General features: G+C 45.1%; 1 protein-coding gene across 5 annotated transcripts in view; it reads right to left on the bottom strand.

Moving 5' to 3' along the window:
• Positions 1-21472, bottom strand: part of AGBL1 (AGBL carboxypeptidase 1) — a 487401-nt gene that overhangs the window by 15234 nt on the left and 450695 nt on the right. For 2 of the 5 annotated variants that reach the window (XR_007379113.1, XR_007379112.1), the window contains exon 32: positions 3801-3948. The exons of 2 other annotated variants lie outside the window; for them this stretch is intronic. The gene's annotated coding sequence lies outside the window, so the exon portion shown is untranslated. One more of the 5 variants, XR_007379115.1, reaches the window with a different exon arrangement.

Raw genomic sequence — 21472 nt, 5'->3', positions numbered from 1 at the left:
AGTGACTGTTCTGTTACAAGTTCAGAAATTGAACATTTATTTTGAAGACTTTGAAGACATGCTTGAGACACAGGGCCTGAGAACTTGTGAGTAACAATATTGAGAACAAGGAATCATGGTCATATTTTTGATGCTTATGTCCATCCAGAAGTCAGAGGGTGTGCACTTGCAGTGGACCGTAAAAGATGACTTAATAATGAGCTCAGAGAATTAATGGAGGTGAAGGAAGGGAGCAAAGAAGTCTGCTGGAATGCAAGGAGAGGAAGGAAATGGTCTGGGATTCAACTGTGAGAGGTCAGACATCATGAGGGTAATGCAAGTCGGATGTGATCAGATGTGAGGCAGAAGGCAATCCTGATCAGGGATGACTGTGAAGAAGCAGTTACTACAAAGTGATGCATGTTCACCTGCATGGTTCCTGAAGATGTGGAGAAACCTTGCCAGGCTTCTCTCAGGGCCTTCTTCTCTGCAAGCACTATCATTTTCACTGTGTTTATTCCTCTGACAGCTCTGTTTCCAGCATAAACAGGCTGCCTTGTCTTTGCGCCCCTTACAGCCTTTGCTCAGCTCCCACACTCTGCCAATTCCCTGGGTGAAAGCAAATTGCCTTTTCTTCTTTTTTTTTTTTTTTTTTTAAAAAAAAAAAAGAACAACAGTAAGTGTCCTTTAAATTTTCAGTTAAACTGGGAGGCAATTTCTTGCATGAGAGCTCTGTCTAGATAGGCTTATAGCTGAACAAAAATAAATAAATACACTGAATAACCTCTCCCATGCCCACCTTGTCTTAACAAAGTGCTACTTGACAAGTGTTATTTCAATAGAAATTTTTGAACAGGCCAACTGACACTGATTCAGCCTTCAGCAAGGACTACAGCTCCCTCTGTCCCGTCGGTGTCAGACAGGAAGGAGGCAAAGTTGCCCAAGGTTATGAATGCACACCACCTTCCTGGGCAAAGATTGTATGGGGTCTTCAAGCCATGTTCTGAAATAGATTTCAGGGTCTCCAATGTGCCTCCTGTGATTTCTGTGTGACAGCTGTGTTTGGTTGCAGTGTTGTCATCCAGCAGTGGTATGCAAGTCTACATGATGACTGAGGCAGAGAAACCACTGTGGTTGCCCATGCTGGCACTCTCTTTACAAGGAGAAACACCATCCTCAGAACATTACAGTCAGGGCACTGCTCCTATACTCAGCTGAATGCTACAGCCTCACAGGCAGGCATGCCCCCACAAGGTGCTGATCCACATTTCACACTGGCAGAAGTGGGGCTAGGAGAGGTGGATGAGGCTAGATCTCAGAGGAAAGACATTTTGATAGAGATTGTCTTGTTACTATTATTTAAACCAGCTTGTTTTAATCTCTGTTAATATTAGTGAAAGTCTGCATGAGCAGAAAACAAATCCTGTGGTGATGCATACTGAATCATTACTATTTTTTTTTAACCCCATGCACTAATCCATGTGTTTGCTTAGTTTGGGGTTTCCTTTGCGCCTTTCAATTTCTATTTGCTGTTTTGCAACTGAATTTGCTGGTTCTCAACCTTTTCCATGCTGCACTCTCCTCTTTTTCCAAAACCTCACTCTGCTCCCCAGCTGGGAACAATTCAGGATATCCCTATAGAAAGAGCCCAGCAAGAGCATCACGGCTGCTATCTCTGCCTGCCCAACCCACCTCCACAAAGCAAATGAAGTAGCCTGATCTGCGTATTGGCCACTGTAGGGTCCCTGCTTCTCTTCTACCTGCCACGTTGTATGCATTAAGCACACTGCCACCATGGAAGAGGATGACTGATACAGCGCTAGTCAAACTTAAAGACTTTTTAAATTCAAGATTTGCAATGAGGTCAAGGGACCTTTTGAAGTGCTGAGGTATTGACTCTCTCCCAGACCTTCCCTTCCTTCCTGCCCTTCGTTGTCCCTAATCCTCTCCCCAGCCTTGAAATGAAACAGAAAATTATTTTTTTAAAACTGCGTTAATATGTTATGTTTAGTATAAACAATGATTTTATGGCATCACCAAAGGTCATTTTTTTCATCTCTACGTTACCACCCCAGCTTCTGAAGCCACATGCCCTCTTCCCCCCCTAGTACTACTGGCCCTCCCTTTCATTCACCGTCAGCATTCCCCCCCATTCACCATGGCACCTCACACCCAGAGATTTGCATCAGGTTCACCCAATGAGCGCTGGAGAACAGATTTCCCACCACCTGGAACCATTTCCACTTTCAAAATAGTCAGTTGCTGCAAATGAAAAGCAGACTCATTTCTTATGTAATTTTTTTTTAAAGCCTTTTATACCTATTTACATGTGTGCGTGCACCATGTGTACACAGGGGTATCTGTGCATACAGATGCACAAGAATCTCTCTCTCTCAAATATGAATATATTGTATGTTAGAGCTGTAAATATTCCTTGGTCACGCGTCTATGTCTTCTTCAAAGTATCATATCTCCTCAGTGTTACGTTAACAACTCCACTTACTGATCGATGAAACTGTGTGTAGACCTGTACCCTACTGACATAGTTTATGTAGCTCTCTCTTCTCAAATAAAGTACAAAACTACTTACTAGCTGGTCCTGCTTTCTGTTCTACGTCGGATATTCTGCTTTAATTTATAAAAACCTATGCTGCTGCATTTTCCAACCATCCCACCAGCAGAGGCACATCCACATCATGCTTTATTTAGACCTGGTCAACAAGTATGACAGCTATAACAAAATATAGTAATCTATAGGTGAAGTGTTGCCTCAAGTACTTCAAATGACCTTATTCACTCTTCCCACCAACTCCCAGGCGCAGCCTTCAACAACCACAGCTCACTTCAGCCCAGTAGAGATGACAGAGCCCGTGCTGCTTTTCCCCTGGCAATGGTGTCCATACCCCTGGATTAAGCAACTCCTCACTGTGCAGAAATCTGTCTGTGACTTAAAAAGGAGTCAGTAGCTGCCCTGTTATGTTGTTGGTTTGTTGTTGCACCTTAACTCAATACCCCACATAAACCTTGGGGCAAGGAACAAGATTAAAGAACATAGCAAAATTCACCCTTGTCACCATGACTCTTGACATTGGTTTCATGGAGAAAGCACCAAGACCAGAGGATATTTCACCACTGCATGCTGAAAAAAAAAGCCTTTGCACAGCTACACTTACAGGGCAAAGCCATAAAGGTGATTTGTGAAGTAACGTTTAATTTACTACAAACGACACCACACTCCAGCTGCCAAGAATTTGACTGACAATTTCTATTTATTTATATGCTGCTATACAATATCTGCATTAATGTTGTAAATTTTTCTGATTGGAATTTTACAGTGTCTGCCTCGATATTTATTGATCATAAAATAATCTGCACAACCTGCTATATTCAAGGCAGGGAGAATGGATGCCAGAGAAATCATTTGACAGGATTTGGGTACCTGTGTCCAGGTAACAGAAAACGCTCAGATGATATTTTTACAGCTTTATGTATTAATCAAGAACCAGCCTTTTGAGCTGCTTTTCTGCCATACCCCCAAAGCCTCTTCTGAAACATTTCCAAGAGCCTGCTATAGGTTTATCTACCAGCAACTCCATATGGACCCCGCAACTTGCCTCATTTGCAGCTTCTCACTCTTGAGAAATCCCACCTTCACAATGAAATCTGGTATTTTCACAACTGTTCACTAAAACAGCCTATGAGGGAAGGATTTGGCTTTTTCAACAGCAGTGAGACCACCCTGTATCTTTTGATTTTGGCAGGAAAAGACAGAAGCATAAAATTTCTGCCCACAAGGGAAAAATTATGAAACGTGGTCTCACCTGGGAGTTTCCCTATTGCCTGGTAAACAGTCTTCTCTTTCATTCACAGTTTCAGCTATGCAGCTTTCCAGCATCTTCAGTGGATTCTGCCTCCTGAATTTGGGCTTTTTTGTTGTTGTTGTTTTTGCTAGAAGAGATCTTTGGTCCCCTGCAGAAATCAGAGTAGTGCATGCTGGAAGGAAGCACACAAGTGTATCTGCCTCTGTGCTCTTGGTCACAGTTAAGCCCACCTTCCATTCATCATCATCATATAATCACTAAGGGTAGAAAAGACCACAAAGATCATCAGCTCCAACCATCAACCCATCCCCACCATGCCCACTATGTCCCTCAGTGCCACATCTCCACTGTTTTTGAATACCTCCATTGACACCACCCGTCCTCCCTGTCCACTCCTCCTTTGTACAAGGCAGCACCCAAATCTTCCTTCCCTTCAGCTTCTGTAATCTACCATTGCAACACCTGTGCAAAGACCCTTGGCAGCCATGTCGAGCCTGCAGGTGTGCACATACATACACACACATCCCTACTAGTCCAGTAAGGATATCGCCAGCTCAGGACACACACAGATTCTCATCCACCCTTCTGCTGTCCCCAAGGCACCCTTCCTTTGAGCACAGACACCTTCTCTCTACACAAATACACGTCTCATGCCCAATCCACCACACAGATACCTTCTCCCAGAGCAACCCTTCTACAAACCCAGCACACATACACCCTGCTACTCCTGCCCACCACTCCTCTGCCTGCTCCTGCTCTCATTCATTAAAAGCCTAGATTTAGCTCGCTGCTCTCCCCATGAATGCTGCACTAGCTATTTATTCCTGCTGCTTTCTAAGACCCACAACCTCACCCCTCATTAAACAGCTTTCTCTTCTCTACATCAGCATAACAAACCAGAGGCTGACAGTTTGCATTTTAACCTCATTAGCTGTGGCCTGGCAGCTTGATGGACAAGGTTCCCTTTTGCTATTGATTTAAGGCATTTATGCAATAGAGACCCTTTGAAATTCATTAAAAATACAGTAAAAGAAAACAAAAAAACCTCTTCTATGTGACCAAGTTCCCTAGGAATCCCCCCATAAAATGCCCCCTCTCAGTGCACATTACAGGGCCCTGCTATTCGTCTTTGCCTATCCTGGATGAGGTGGTTACAGGAGTGTGCAGTAGCTGGCGGAGCATCTAATGGAGCTGGGAATAAAACCACACCAAAGTAAAACAGCAGCTGAGGCTGCCTACAACTGGGCTGTCACAGCAGCACATGCCCTGGATCAGACAGCATCCCCTATGGGCAGGGAGGCAAAGAAAGGACGGGTTCTGCTCGAGGCTCCCTGCACTTCATTCCTGCCACAGCCACTGTCAATCGGCTCAGGCATACACAGTAACCTTTTCAAGCTCCATAAAACCCTTCACAGATTATCCTTTAGAAAGCAGGAGAGGGAAGCAGACCCCTCTGTCCCCTCCGGGCAGATGGAAGAGAGAGGTCCCGGCCTTCCCCGGGGTTGCAGAGCTCCAGACGAAAGGTTAACGGCACGATGCAATCATAAGGTACAAGCACAGGGCAGGAGCAGGGGAAATTATTTCCTGCTGAATTGTGGCTGCCGTTATTCCCAGAGAAAAGCAGCGGGTATTCAGGAGCTTCTCATTAGCCAGCATGATTTCCATTAGGCTGTCTATTAACATTTTGTGGCCGTAATAAACACCTACATAATTAACACAAAAAATGAGCTCTCTCTAGGCTAAGACAGGAGGCCAGAACAAGCTGGGAATAGCAGAGACAGGTTGGTTCCTGCCTGGAAATTTCTGCCTGCAAAGGAATTGCTCCTTCCATCCTCCCATGACAAATTCCCTTACAGAGTCAGGATTTAGTGTTCCAGTCTTCCTGGCTCAGTCTACACTTACCTCTAGCATGCAAGCCAGAACGCATTCTTACAGAGCAGGGTAGAATTTATCTTGCAGATCCCACAGGGGAAATTTGGGGCAGCCCAGTATTCCCCAGTCCCCTGCCACAGCAGTGTCTTCCTCCTAAAAACTGATGGGGCAAGAAATACCTTGGGAAACACGCGTGTGATCCCAGCTAGCAGACGAGCCTCAGGAGCTCGTAAAAGGCCCCCATGGAAAGAAGATGGGCTTATTACAACTTGAGCATGTTTACAACCATGAAGTACTCCAACACTTCAGGTCTGCAGTGAATTAATGGGAACACTGCAACAGAGAGGGAAAAACAGACCTGCCTAGTGCCTCCATCACTGGCTTTCCGTGCCTCCTCCATCCTGCTCCATGCCTTAACAGCCATTTCTGAATATTGCAGTCACAGGGGGAGCTTACAGGTTGCTATGACTCCCCCCCAACCCCTCCTCCCCAGCTAATTGCCAACAGTGCCACGGGTAACCCCATGCACGGGAGGCTGAGGACGTGTCACTTTGACAGGGCTGCCTGTCCCCCGCCTCTGGCTTCAGACTTCTGCTACTAAGAATACGTGTGCCCTTTATCATGGCTTTGAAATAGAGAGAGACACTTTGGAATTCAATTAGTCAAACAGTTGCCACAGCAACAAAAACATATAAACTTAAATGATTTATACTTGCAGACACCACTTCAAATAGGAATAAATTTAATACAGCAACTGGGAATGAAATGCATTGTACAATAAGAAAATTGTATTTTTTCTCTCCCCGATGATAGGCCTCAAGGTCTTAATGCAATATAGATGAAAAAAGATATTTGGGCAGAAGGAAGCAGAATACATTGTGCTGTATGTACAATGCCTGCTTGGAGAGTACAACACATAATGAGCACGTACATCTAATCACAGAGCTCCAATTCTGTTTGCAGACAGCCACAGATCAAAGATTGCAGCTAGCAAATTGACTGCTTGGTTTCACTTTCTTTCTTTGACTCTCTTCCATCTCATGAAACCTTTCCTGTCAGCCCCCGCCCAGGAGTGAAACAAATCTAACCTTATTCCAGCAGCTTCTCTATCTGCTATAGAGCCAAGTCCCAGCTTGGTAAAGCGAGATTTGTGCCTGTGTTTATTTTCAAGCAGAAATGCTTTAGTTCAAGCATAGTTCTAAGATTCAAAGTAGAAATTAATTCCAAGGAATGTGCAGGAAAATATTTCCTCTGCAGGAAAACTGCAAAAGCTTGCAAGCAGATCTAGAATAGCCTATCCAAGTGATAGCCACCCACAGTAGTTTTGCCCATGACAGGCTGGATGTGTGAAACTTTTTTTTTTTGTGAGAAACTTTTTCTCTCAGAGGGTGGTCAGGCACTGGAATGGCTGCCCAGGGAGGTGGTGGAGTCGCCATCCCTGGTAGTGTTCAAGAGGTGCCTGGATGAGGAGCTAGGAGAGATGGTTTAGTAGCTTGTGGCACTGATAGGAATGGGAAGGTGGTTGGACTGGATGTTCTTGCAGATCGTTTCCAACCTTGTGATTCTGTGATTCTGTGTGGTGAAAGCCACCTATCCTGCAGCTCTCTTTTGATTCCAGATTCTCTGGAGTCTACCTCAATTGAGGCACTAAAGCCAGCTGCTGTCAGTGCCTGGATCAGTAACAGACAACATCCAGAGCAAAATGAAGTGGCTCCAACCACTGCCCTTTTACCATTTACCATCACCCACACCACCACCCACCATTTTCCTAGGAGGCATTTTGGAAGCCATTGCCTACACCCAACAAAGCCTGATCAACATCAAAATGCACTACCTGCAGTGGGAAAGAGGTTTTATTCTAACCATGAACAAATAAACAAACAGAAAGGCTACAATTCTACCAGAAGTCACGGGCTCCTCAAAGGAAAAAGAAGAAGAAAAAAGCAAAAAAACATCACACAGTGAGGTTTTTTTGCTTGTTTTAGGCAGGAGGTCAAGAGTACTGCTCATCATCAGAGCTGGCAGGCGGGGGAGAGAGTTCATGATGCTTTGGGCACAGATCTAGATTAACACCTGCAACTCTCTTTAGCAGCTTTGGAAAGGAAAGCGTGCAGATGCAGAACAACAGCTAAACAAAGCTAATAATGCATTCATATTTATGTAGACAGGAAGGAAGCTCAATTGCCAGGAGAGTACTGAAGTCTACAAGTGTAAATACATACCAAATAAGTCAGCTTGATGAGATGCCAAGTTTGTTCAGCAGAGTGTGGCACTTTACTGCTGAAGTGCTCCTGTAGCAGGGAAACCAGGAAAATGTCAAAAAGGTCAATGGGTGAAACGTGTAGCTCCATTAAGAAACTATGAAAACAAGTTTGTATCAATACGGTTTAGTGCTATCTTTCTCAATTGCAAAGTGCCCATTGGTCCTGCCATATTGAAGCACAAACATCTTGCTCCAGAGCTCTGTGTACTGTTGACCTACAGCTCGCTACTCTCCTCACAAGGCAAAAATAGAACACATTTATAAACAAAGGAGCCGAGTTACTGAGTTTAACAGCTGGAAGGCTCCAGATTTCATGCACAACCTCACAGAAACAAATTCTGTCATCTGGCAACACTGAGATCACCAGGGTTGTAGATGTACAAAGATGATCCATGAGGATGCACCATCCTCATAGAAGGCACCTCTCTTCTAAATAGGAGACAAGAGATCTGGGCTTGTTCAGCCTGGAGTAGAGAAGGCCCCATCCCTAAAAGTGTTCAAGGTCAGGTCAGAAAGGGTTTTGGCAACCTGGTCTAATTGAAGTTGTTCCTGCCCATGGCAGGGGGCTGGAAATCCATCTTTAACTTTCAACTTCCCTTTCAACTGAAACCACCTGATGATTCTATGATGTGGTGAAGCCACTGCGTGAAGATTTGTAGGACCCGTATCACCAATATTTGACTACAAAAAGTAAATTAGTAGTTTTACAATATCTCTGAGCCTCTTCTCTCAAACTGGACCATTCACAGGCTCCGAGTCAAGGTTAAAAAAAAAAAGGAAAGCTACTGTCCATAACAGTACAATGCATCTCTTACGATGTTTAGAGCCATCACAATATTTAGACCATGAATCAACCTTCCACAAAGATTACCAAAGATCCTGAACAGTTAGGGGATAGAAGTAGAACAAAAAACTAACATTCAACTTGTGAAAGCAAATGTCTTGACTCAGCTGGGAAGCCCCCTCCATCTCCCTTTTCCTACGAAGGTAACATCTGTTCTACAACTTCCCTGCTCCATCTCTCTTCAGTACAATAGCACAAAGAACAGCAAGCTGGCATGTCCAACCCCACGCCACTGCTTCTGGATTAGAGGACGAAGCAATTCAGCAGCCAGCTCCCCAAGCCACAAACTACATTCATCATCATCTTTACAGGCCCATACACAGCTGGCTCTCCTGATGATAATGTGTTCTACAGTTTCCCTTGCTGGCGTGGCTTATGTTAATACTCCATTAACATTGCTAATCAGAGGCAGACTTCTGGCAGCATCTCCAGGGGATGAGCAAATGTTGTCCTATGCCTTTTACTTTAGGAGATCAGACTTTCAGATAAAATCCATTCCTAACATCTCTGATTTCAGCAATTAAATGAAGTTGCCACATCTGGGAGCTGTTCAACGCTGGATGTGTGTGCTTCTCACTGCTCCAGAATAAGCCCTTTTAAACCCCTTTTATGCCAACCCTCAGAAATATGACAGTTGGAACTTTAATTCACGTGGGAAATCAAAGGCTGCTAGGAAAATGAGATGAAATCAAATCGAAGATAAAAGGTACAGAAGGCCCTGAAGGTCCTGAAGGAAGTGCAGGCAGCTTCATCCCAAGAGATGAAAATCTTCACGTGGCAAACCTCAGTCACAAGGGATGAAAATCAAGAGAGGCGATGCAAGACATCCACAGAGCCCCAAGCAGGTGCAAGGATTCCTCCTAACTGCAGTATGGCTACTATGTGTCTGATGCCCCCCAAGCCCTGCCTTCAGGAGCAGCTTCCTAAAGGAGACCACCAGTCAATTTTTGAGCCTTAAAGATATCTTTGCCCTCCCTTCCGGTTCTGCTTACCCCATTCAGAAAACTAGGCCTTAGTTTGATCTAAGATCTTCACGGCCTCAATTCGCACCATGGGAGGGTCAGATTGGATATTAGGATGAATTTCTTCTCAGAGAGAGTGGTGGGGCATTGGCACAGGCTGCCCAGGGAGGTGGTGGAGCCTCTGAGGGTGTTCAATGAAAGGGCAAATGTAGTACTTGGGGTCATGTTTTAGTGAGCAATATTAGCAGTAGTCAGGCTAGATAATCTTAGAGGTCTTTTCCAATCTCAACAACCCTATCATCTATTCCTTCTTGTATTTTGGGAGAATTCTCAAACCTCCTATTGCATTGCAAAAGGAATTGATCTTTAATTGAATAAAGTAGTTCCAAGCACCTCGATATGTTCTGGTATCAAGAAATTGCCTGGAAGTTCTAGCTGCATAGATAATAGCAAGGCAAACTCCTTCATTAATACAATTTTCAAGCTACCTCAGATTTCAGGTGGACTGGGATTCTCCATAAGACTCAGAGGGTAAAATTAATGTTTGTTAAATAGAGCAGGCAAATGCAAAAGCCTACATGGTAGAAATAAAGTTATTTCCAAAGAAAATATCATAAATGAGGCAGAACAAAACACAAACATTGGAAAGGAGACGTGCACGTCCCCAGGTCCCTCAGCAACATGCAACAGATGAGCAGAGAATGATGCAGCTGAAGTAGTGCAGCGAGCCTGATCAGCAAATTCATGCTCTCATTCAAACAGATGCATAAACCCATCTCCCAGCCAAAATTAGGGTATGCTTTCTCTCTGCTTTTCGCCTTCCTCTCCCCCTTGCAGAATTCCTCCACCTCTTGACATCTTGTCTTAAACGGATCTTCCATCTCAGGAAGTGAGTTCTCAGCGATACGCACATAAGGAGGAACAGCTTGGTTTTAACAAGCAGCTGCAGACCAGTCACATCTCACAGCAAAGCCAACTCTTGCCTTTCCCCCCCAAAAAGCCAACTTAATTAACAGAAAAGAAGGAGAACTCACAAACAAACAACCATCAGAATCTAAATGATTAAGTGGTATATGACTCATAGCCATTTGGAAAGGTTTCTCCAGAGCTCCCCAGGCTTCACCAGAACCCATTTAGATGCACAGATCAGATATGCAGGAGCTGCAGGGTTTATTTCAAACACTTCAGGAGTGTGGTTTCTGCGCTCACTCCTTTTAAAGGTCTGAATTTCCATTTCAGCCGAGGATGTTCACCAGAGATGATGAAAACTGCGCACACATACAAGGTCCACAGCACACCCATACAACCTTCAGTCACGGCTCAGAAGTGATTTCTAATACAGTCATCATTTAATACAGTAATGTGCTTTGGAGCCATTAATTAACTCATTGTTCTCTGACAAAACTCTCATTCCCTCCACCATTCATGTCTACCCAGAAGGACTGCACAGCACTGCATGTAGAGGTGCAAGGTTTCTGGGGGATGGAGCTGAGCAGACTGTGGGCAGGTGCTATGAAAACTTCCTTGCTCAGCACTTCAGAGCATCTCCATCGCCTCCTGCAGCACCAGTCCCAACGCTTAGTTCAGTTCCCTGTGCCCAAAACAACAGCTACCACAGCATCCCCAGTCTAAGGTCTAGGATTTGCTTTTTCTTGCCTCATTGAGAAATGCCAATAAAGGGAAGATGAAAAATAGGTAGTGAAAAATTGCACCTGTTCTTCCTCTACATAATTTGTCCTCTCTCATTTATACATTATTCAAATGCGCTCACCAGATCCTTTACAGTTTTGTTACATGTCTTCCATATGCAGTGTCATAGCGTGAGTGAACAGCTAGTCCATAGATGCCGCAGCTCTCCTCCCAGCTAGATGAGGGTTAACTGCCTCGAGCAAGAATTGAGACCCAAAATCTAGTGACGATGCGTGCCTCCTCTACTGCTCTGCAATATTAACTATTCTGCAATTCACTTCTGTTTTGTTTCAGCAGCTTCCCTCCTTGAATCATCAGAGAGCAAAATTGCTTCAAAAAAATACCCAGCTATGTGGAAGGCTATTTGGAGAGGGAAAGAGCAGTGTTTTACTCCAGATTTACATAGTGCCTAACTCACACATTCTGCTTGCAGTTAAGTCAACTAATGCATATTTCCTCCCCAGAGCCAGCACCCCAGGAGCCCAACCTCTGCTTTCTGTCATTATGGACAGAACACCATTCCTTACACACAGATATCTCTACTGCAAAGGTTTTCAGCTCAAGAGGGGATTTTTTTTCCCCAGTTAGGAACAGTAATGAATGGATTTTAGGTAAACTCAGGCCCCACACATCCATCTAATATTGCAGGTTCTGAAACCCATAATAGAGTGTTCCTGTCACAGCATATAACATCTCTGGGTTTGCCTAACATTACTGCATGCTCCATCCAGCAGATAGAGAGTACATTTGTGGGGTTTCCACTGCACTTGTCTCTCTCTTTTCACGCATACAAATGAATCTTAAAGTACAGATTAATATTTAAACAATCAGGACTACAAATATCTTCCAACCTGCCCAGACAAGAAAATTCTTGTATGGAAAAACAGAGTAGTGAAAAAAAAAAAAAACAACAACATCTTTGCAAATAGGAATTTACTTTTCATTTCCGCTCCCTTTGATATAACTAGGATTAACTGCATTTCATCTCCTTCTAAAGGACACGTTGGGTCCCCAGCTGTTTTTTCCCCCCCCAGTCAGTCCCTGGAGAACAAAGATTAGGAAGTTAAATGAGTATGGGAATCTCATCTTTGCTTTTAATTAATTTGAAACAAATACATGCTGATGACAGCACCAAAACAAGACTGCCAGAACTTTCTCCTTCTGCATAAGGAACCAAGCACCAAAGAACCTGGGATCTTACCACTGGCTTTAACCCTTATTTTCTGCAACTACAGCCCCAGAGTTGGGGTGGAATAAGCTTTGAGAGCTTTAGCAGTTGTCAACTCCACGCATCCCATGTAGACATCCTCTGCTCCAAGCAAAGAAGTGATCCAGTCCTACAGTCCCTTCCCCAACGGCTCTCAGAGTCCCTGGAAGAACAACAGCACTCAGAAATGCATCTCACTGGGTTGGAATCATAGAATTGCTTTGACTCTGAGGAGCCAAACTGATGTTTCTCTGTGTGGAGCCGTATCTCCAGCTCTTCCACTTTGTGTTACGTGAGTCATAAAACTACAAACACACTGAGTTTTCATATGAAAAAAAAAGAGGAAAACCAAACCAGCCTGGTCATCCTATTTTCTTACCAGCAGCAGCACTGGTGGTGTGACAAAAGCTTGCTGGTTTTTTTTTTTTTTTTTTTGACTCAGAGTCAGGCTGAAGCAAGAAGATAAGTGTTCTGTTGTTCTGGTGCTGATGAAGTGAGCTATGGTAGGAATGAGAGCATTAGACCAGGGATACTGAAAAGCTATCTGGAACTGAAGGTTAAATCTGAAAACAGCCAACTCTAATTTTGGCAAAGTTTACAAGCGTTGGGGAAACCATTCTGCAGGGACTACAACCCTGGCTGTCAGAAGTGATAAAAGTTCAGCTCAAACAGCAATTCAGAGATGGTCGAAGGAGAGGACAGGTAGGAAAGTGGTCTGGATTTACTGATCTGAAAGCAAGATTCACTTACACTCAGCCCCAGTAAAAGGAAAATGGAGTGGGGAGCACATTTGCACTGGAAATTAAGCCAAAAGAAGTGGATAACATGGGAAAGAGGATTCATACCCATCAATCCATGTTAAAGGTCTTCAGGATAGACCTTAAGCACTACCACAGGGGAAGGAAATAGCTTAAGCACCACAACCCCCACTGGGGGCTAATTCAATGGGTGCCTCTCATCCATCACAGCTTTGTTCTGCCCCTCTCGTTCTTGTTTTGCCAGAACAAGGCTAGGCACAATAACATGGGCTACGGAAGTAGAGATGACAACAGATGGGAAAGAACCACTCATGTGAGTGACCTTTGATACATAGCAACTCAAAAACCTACATCTAATTATGCTGCTGAGAAGCCAGGCACACACAGACAGCGAGCACAAAAATTTAAGAAAGAAAAAAAAAAAAAGAAAAAGCATGCCTAGAGGAAGATTTTGTTTAGTGAAGACCTGAGGCACCAGCACCGCTACAATATGATTCTGTTTGTGCAGGTAACCAGCCCACAGTCTGAGGTTAATTTCAGAGTCTTCACAGATGCAGAAAAAGATTGCCTCACTTAAATTAAACAAAGATTCCTATAGCTGCTGCTGTGCAGTCGCTTCCCCTCTGCCACTGAGCACTGGCATATTTACATGGGGGCTTCTGTGGTTGGGTGCAAGCTGTTTTCAAGATATTTTTTCCTGCTTGCAAGGTAATCTATGAAAAAGGATGAGGCTGGATGTCTTGGAATGCAAAGCACTGAGCTGGATTTTAACCACAGCACAATAGCAAAAGGGTTATGCTTGGCTTTTATTTATTTATTTATTTATTACTATTCAGCTGGTAGCAATAAACCAGCACTTGGCTCACTCCTTTACGGAGCGAAGTTCTTTATCTTGAAATAACAAAAGGAAAGAAAGGCCTGTAAAAGGAGGAGGCAGGCTTCTGAAGAGTCATTCTAGAAGCACAGCAGATGTAACTGCTCTGCCTCCAACCCTCGCAGGGACAATTCTCCTGGGTTCCTCAATGCGCCTGTTAGAATGTTAGATGTTAGAAAAGCCACAGTTCAGTCTTGTCTCTGGCTAGTAAGAAAAGCTGGATGTGCCACGTATAGGGCAGGAGTACAACTTGAGCCAGCAGTAAAGTGTAGGGAAAAGCCCTTCTAGGCAGCAGCATTTGCTCATACTTTGCACAGATGCCCGCAGAAGTGCACTGTTAGCAGCACCAGTGTCTGGAAGGATGATGTTCACCCAGAGGCTCCTAATCTGAGCATCCACTTAAGGCAGAGAAGAGACAGTCCTCAACAGCAATGAATAGAAAAGGCTTCTTAAGTAAGACTGATGGGCACAGACAGATCTTCTGGCGCTCTGCTTCGCCAGCTCCCAGATCTGTATCAGCATCACATACATTATATGGTCCTCTTTCTGGCTAGGGGCACAGTCATGGTTCAGTGTTTTAATTAGTCTACTCTAGGCTATCTCGGCCATAAAGGCTCACAGAGAGAAAGATAAACACTATGCAGAAATCATGTTAATTTATAAAATATTCAATTAAGAAAAACAAACAACATAAACTAAGATCATCAGAGCTAAAAGACAGGGAAGCCATCCTGCTGGGAGTCAGCTGCTTCTGGCCTTGGGCAGGAGAACACATTCCTCCTCTACACTTCTTGCACCAGAAAGGCTCAGGAAGAATAGGGATGCCTGGGAGGTGAAGCTACAGAGCAGGTCCTGGTGCAGGAGGTGTTGGCAGCACCACCCAGGCCTCTTCACACCCTAGGGAGCAAGATCACTTGCTTTCAACTCATGTTTTTCAAAGCAAAGAGAAGCACAGTCCATCCCAAGTTAATTGATACGCAATGAACTTACATTTCTTCAAACCCTAGGCCCATGATGTGCAGTTCAGATAAACGTAAACAGCTAAAGCTTAAAGCTAAATTTCAGAAGTTTCTCCTGCACCTCCTCCCTCCAAGACAGGCCTCTCGAGTCCCGCTGAGAAAGGACCGTTCAACGCAGGGGCTGAACTAGATGACCTTTAAAGGTCCCTTCCAACTCAAATGATCCTACAGTTACGTGATTCTAAACAGGAGAGCAGATGGATGCTGGGAACAAGAGCAGCAGCACGTCCTGCAGATACATTCAGGGCTAGATGTCATAAAGGAAATGAGGAGTGAAAAAAATCACCACGCTTAGGGATGGAAAGGTCCATTTGCTCTCTCTCCTAGCCCACCAGTGACAGATCACTCCCCTGTGCTTTGTCCTGTGTTTAATGACTCAAGCAAACAGGGCTTCTGTTTACTCTCTCAGGGAATGACTCTCCAGCTTCAGGAAACTCCAGGGGAAGAAATTTTGTGGTTGCCCCAGTTAACTAAATGGGGTGGAAAGCAAGAATGAGGGTAAATAGCACCTTTAGCCCGTTCTGTGCCTCTGGAGTATGTGGGGCAGGCTCAGCCTTCCCACCATCAGTACTCCAAGAAACCCTTTTTGTCAGTGTGGATCCCAGCTGAAAGCTCAGCATCCGTGCTGTGCAGACAGTCCTTCCCTGCCAGGCTGTGAAATCAGAGTCTGCCTGAAGCCCAGGAAGGCACAAAGCAGCAAGCAGAGAGCCGTCTGGGCTGATGGCCCTTGGCTTTCCTCCTACACCACTTCGCATCACTCTTCCCGCAGGCCCAGTGTTGCTTCCAGAGAAGGGTGAAAAGCAGTGACCTTGTAAGCATTACAGATCACTAAGCCTCCTTTGGGGAACAGAGAGACAGGACTGCTCTGGCCTCAATACACTGCATGTGTTACTATCTAAGATTCTCATTATCTCCAATGGAAGCTGTGATTTGTTTCTCAGTTCTCATTTCTCTTTCCACACAGTTGCCTCTCTTTTAAAGGCAGCTTTTCCTAGAAGCTCTGGCCTCAAAGGTTCTTCCCCTTCCCCCCCCTTGTGTGAATTACAGATGTCACAAACACCTCTGACATGGTGCATGGTTGCTCATTCAAATGCAGAGTAGCTGAGGGGGAAAACAAGTCTTTAGATCTATAGCATCCCCTGGGGATATCAGCTTAGGACACACGTGCGTGCCAGTGATAAGCCAAACTAGACACTGGATGTCACCAGCACTCCACTGGAAACACAGAGGAGGGAGCAGGTATCTGGCAGTAAAAACATCCACTCTTAAAGCAAAAAGTCTGGATAGCTAAAGGAAGAAGAGTTGGCAACGCACGAATTAGTGAGGATCATCTAACTATACCCTGGGAGCCAGAATAAATCCAGCAAAGGAGATCCAACTGAGGAGGCGAAGGAAAGGGTGAAAGCAAATTTCTATTCTAGTTTGGAAGGACAAGCAAGACCAAAGAAGGTGCAGGAACCTCCCAGACATTCAAGAGACAACAAGCCTTAAGAAGTGGCAAAGAAAATGAATGGTGGGTTGGAGAAGTCCACTCTTTCCCCCGCAGATCCTAATCGCCATCACGTCTGGTGCTTTCAGGAAGGGTCCAACCTCACAACCACATCATTCAGCTGCTTCCTGCAAAAGTGCCTGCATTACAACGTGCGCGGCTGCTTGGGCAGACATAACCCATGCTGGTCTGCCACACTGATAACACACAAGTATGGATCTCCTCAAAGCTCTACAGGATTGCAGGCAGAATCCTCTGAATGCTGGAAGACTTAACGTACCAAATCCTTACAAAGAGGCATTCCCATCTGTACGTGTACATTCCTTAGGAGGAGGGATTCCCACCTGTAAGAGTACATTCCCTCTGGATGGAAAGAAACAGCTCAACTGCCCAACATAGAATTAGCCAAAAAACAGAACAGAGTTCCATGTGAGTGCACAGAGCTTTGGCAGCAACAGATGAGATTTGCATACACATCTCCCTTCTTACTCTGCCATAAACATTTGGGTGGAGGCATGAAATACAACATCAAGCTCTGGACAGATGTGGCTTTATTCCAGTTCAGGAGGTGAAAGTTCCCACCATGCTTTTCCTAACATGAAGGGCTTTCTCCCTGGCTGCATAATGATGCAGCGTGCCCAGTTGCTTTGTTTGGCCACCCCATTTAAACATGCTCCTGTTGAATACCTGGCTCTGCTGGAATTATGAGGAAGGCATGCACTAGAACTGACTGCCACTGTAAAGGAAAGCACGAGCTGACCTTCGGAATACAGAGGCATCAAATTAAATTATAACATTGCTGATAATCACCAGACCAAGGATTAAACTGATTGGGGCCCTGCCAGTGCAGATTTAGCTTTCATTAAGTTCTGCCCGCAAATCAGGCCTGCCCATACCCTTACTCTCAAAGTTATCATGCGCACAAATGCACAGAGGGAGAGCAAAAACCAAAGTACTTTACTATTTAAAATTCTAATCCTTTCAAGGTCTGGAAATACCTGGGGTCCAGCTACAGCACCACCTATACAACATCTGCCGTTAGAAGTGAAAAGCTGAAAGCAAATCATTTACATGAGGGTTTAAGAAGGATGCAGAGAAACTACAAGAGCAAGGATGTAATCAGCAGCACAGAAAAGGTCTGAAAAGAGCTTGTCGATCCCTATGAAATACAGCAAGAGGCTTATTTTTTTTTCCTTGTGTGTGTAAATTTCCTAAACAGCTGACCTAAATGAGTTCTTACCACGATCTGATAGCCTAGGACAACAGAGTAATCCTTCTAATAGGATTACAGGCTGTGCTAAAGGAGACTTCAGGCTTTTATGCTCTGCATTGTAATATGTATAGTGCACACAGATACCATGCCTAGCACCTGTAAAAATAACATTTTCCCCATTCACCCCTCTCAGTACTCGGACCTTCTCACCCCATCTCATTTCCTCCACAATTGCTATAAAGCAGTCATCAATCCGAGACTGAGAGAAGGGGGGAAAGAAGTCCAAGAGCTGAAATCAAATCTGGACAGATAGAATTGCAAGAAATTAGCACCCAAAGAGGACCATTTCTGCAGGGCTTCAAGGGGACAGGCATTACCTGATGCCCTCCAGTGCTTCCAGCACTGTTCAGGAAGGCAGAATAAAATGACTGCCACTAAGGTTTGCAGGAGCCATAGAAGCAGACACAGTGATTCAGCAGGAGGTCCCACAGAGCTTTGCAGACCTCCTGGTATGCCGGGCCTGTGCAAATCAAACACTTTAAGGCAAACACACAGGTGCGCACCAAGGAACAAACAAATTAGGACAGAGCTACTTTCCAGCTGTGGGAGGTAGGAGGGAGCGTCTGTGCTACGAAAAAGCAAAAGCAAAGCACTCCAAACAGCATTATTTTTTGATAGGGAAGTAACTGCATGAGCTCTCAGAGAATTATGTAGTCAGTAGAGTCTATCAAGGAGTCAGCCTTCAGTTAAATGCAAAGGGATGGGGAGCTGGCTTGCAACTTCAGACCGCACTGGTCAGACCGACGCCAGCACACCAACAGCAGCTTTCACAAATGCATTTTGCAAAGATCTTAAAGGAGTGGAAAAGTTGGAGATGATGATGGAGAGAATTATAAAGCCACCCGAGGAAGTGGGGAAGATGTTTTGCTGTGAGGGACTAAAAGGAGCATCAAAAAAAGATAGTTGTGAGGAACAGCAATTTAGCAACCTCCAACAGCAGAGATCTCAAATACCAGACAGGTTTCTGCTTGCACACAGGAAAGCAGAGCAAGAACCAACAGCAGCTGGAAGATAAAAGCAGAGAACCCAAGTGGGAAAGCAAGCACTTTGTTTGCAACTATGAGGACAAAGAAGAAAGGACAGGTTCTCTTATGCCTTGAAATCAAAGACTGTAAAACAGCTGGTGGTACCCCTGGAAGGTGTCATTGAGCCAAACATACTCCTTTGCTCAATGCAGGAGAAAGCAAACAATGCTCAATGCCCTGCAATACGTCAGAGAGCACCATACATCAGGCACTGCTCTGCAGACAGGTCTCTGCTGCAGGGTCACCTGGTCTGTGCCACATGGACTTCACCCACCTGGAACCACAAAGACATCCCACAGCTCAGCAGAGATGTTGTTTCCCAAAGGAACAGGAGAAGCTTTTGAAAGATTTAGGGATGGTTTGTTACTCGTCCCGGAAAGAAGCTGCTGGAAACTTGGGTCAGCAGCTCTCCTGTGCTTGTGATTGAGGAGGTGACATCATGTAAATGACTGTGGTTGAGAGTTAATTTACTTTACATCCCTTATAAACATGAACTATCTGGCCAAAGCATAATGCCTACAGAGTGACTGGGAACTGCTGAAGTATTTATAAAAATGAGGGATAACTTTGGACTAGCTGAAAGAGGGGATTCACGCTTCTCTCCTCCCTTTTTTTCCTTGAGGTTTCTGAGAAGGAAGCTGGGAGAAAAATACAAAAATGTAGAAGGCACACAAGCTCCAAAATCACCCTGCACAGCCCCATATGCACACCTACAGCATGCAACTAATACACAACCTAGCACCCCTCTCCCACAGAGCTGCATGCATCCCTCAGCGGTAGGGCTACATGGTCAGAATTAATCTCAAAGGGGAAGACAAGGAGCAGGCATGGGATCCCCTTCCAGATGCTACAAAAAGCCATTAAACATTCACATGGCTGAAAGCACTGAATGAAAAAAAATACTCATGAAAGCAGGAGAGTTCCCATGTGCTCATGGTGCAGGATTAAACCCATATTTTCTCCAGCTGGTCCCACCTATTGTGCTTCCCTTGCAACAAGAGACAAAACACAGAAAGGCTTAAGGTTGGAAGGGACCTTAAAGATCATCGAATCTCCAGACCTAAAGTCTGTGTCCAGACTCTTTCCTCTGAACAACCAGGCAAGCAAGCACACATCCCCACCTGGGGAACAACCCCATCTTATCCTCACTAGCAATAAGGAGGAAACTGCACAACAAAATCCTCACCTCACTTCGTTGCAGGCCATTTGAGCAACTGGGAAGCAGCCTCTCACCCACGTGATCAACATTAATTCATAGAACAGCATGGGTTGGAAGGGACCTCAAAGCTCATTGTGCAGCACAAGAAAGCAATGACAGTGCCTTCTACCAGGATACAAATGCTACAGAGCAATAGCAGATAACAAAGAACAAAATTTAGCTCACCCCTTCCAATGACTGGTGATGCCTCAAGAGGAGTGCAATCAATCTCTGTCCAGCTGCTAGCCCTTAAATGAGGGTGAGGAGGGGAGGGCCCAGGGCCCACCCCTTCCAGTCAGTTGGGTACATTGCTTGCACCTGAGCTCCCTGGGTTAGCCACACTGGTGCTCAACCATTGGTTCAGGCCATGATTTCACTGCAATCATCTAGGTCTGATCCCCCTGCTGTGGACAGTGTTGCCAACCAATAGATCAGGCACCAGATGAATTCACTAAAACTCATCCCAATCCCATATCTGCCCCTCTCCCTCAATCCCCACTTTCTCCATTCCCAGCCCAGCATCGCTTCCCACGAGACCAAGAACACAGGGCTCCTCCTGGCAGCTCCCATCAGCAGCAAGTCAATTGTGGGAAGGGTTCTTAGTGAAACAGGTCTCTCTGCATTGTCTGGGACTCAACCACAGCTCCCAGGCACACAAAAACCACTGGCTGAGAGAATGACAGAGCTGGGTGAAAAGCAATGTGACGGGTCACGCGTCCGGCAGCACCGGTACTTCAATAGCAACGTGGGGAATTTTGAAAGGCATTTGTTTATCGAGGCCATGTGCCACCGTTTGATTGTCTGAAAAACCCAGGAGGGCACCTAAACACAGTATCTCCAAGAGAGTGACAGTCAGGGCAGTCATCACTTGGTATTAAACAGACACCTTCAATACAAAGGGAAAAGACTACAAAAGAGGCATTAAAACAGCAGTTACATCTTCCTCTTAACCCTGATGCCTGTTTCAACTTCTCAGCCTGTCATTAGGGGCTGCCCCAGGGGACAGCACAGTGGATGAGCAGCACTAAGAGGCACAGGCAGAGAGCAATGCAGGTCCCCCAGCCCAGTGCAAAGCAGGGCAATGGCATGCAGCTACCAGCGCTCACTACCAACACTGGGCAGACCGCCCTTTTCCCCCTGAAAGCAATGATAAAGCAAAGGTAAGGCTGTTTTTTCTCCATGCAAGAGGAATGCCATTG

Source organism: Lagopus muta, chromosome 10, assembly GCF_023343835.1.
Source record: "Lagopus muta isolate bLagMut1 chromosome 10, bLagMut1 primary, whole genome shotgun sequence".
Taxonomy (NCBI): domain Eukaryota; kingdom Metazoa; phylum Chordata; class Aves; order Galliformes; family Phasianidae; genus Lagopus; species Lagopus muta.
This window is presented reverse-complemented; position numbering and strand designations above follow the sequence as displayed.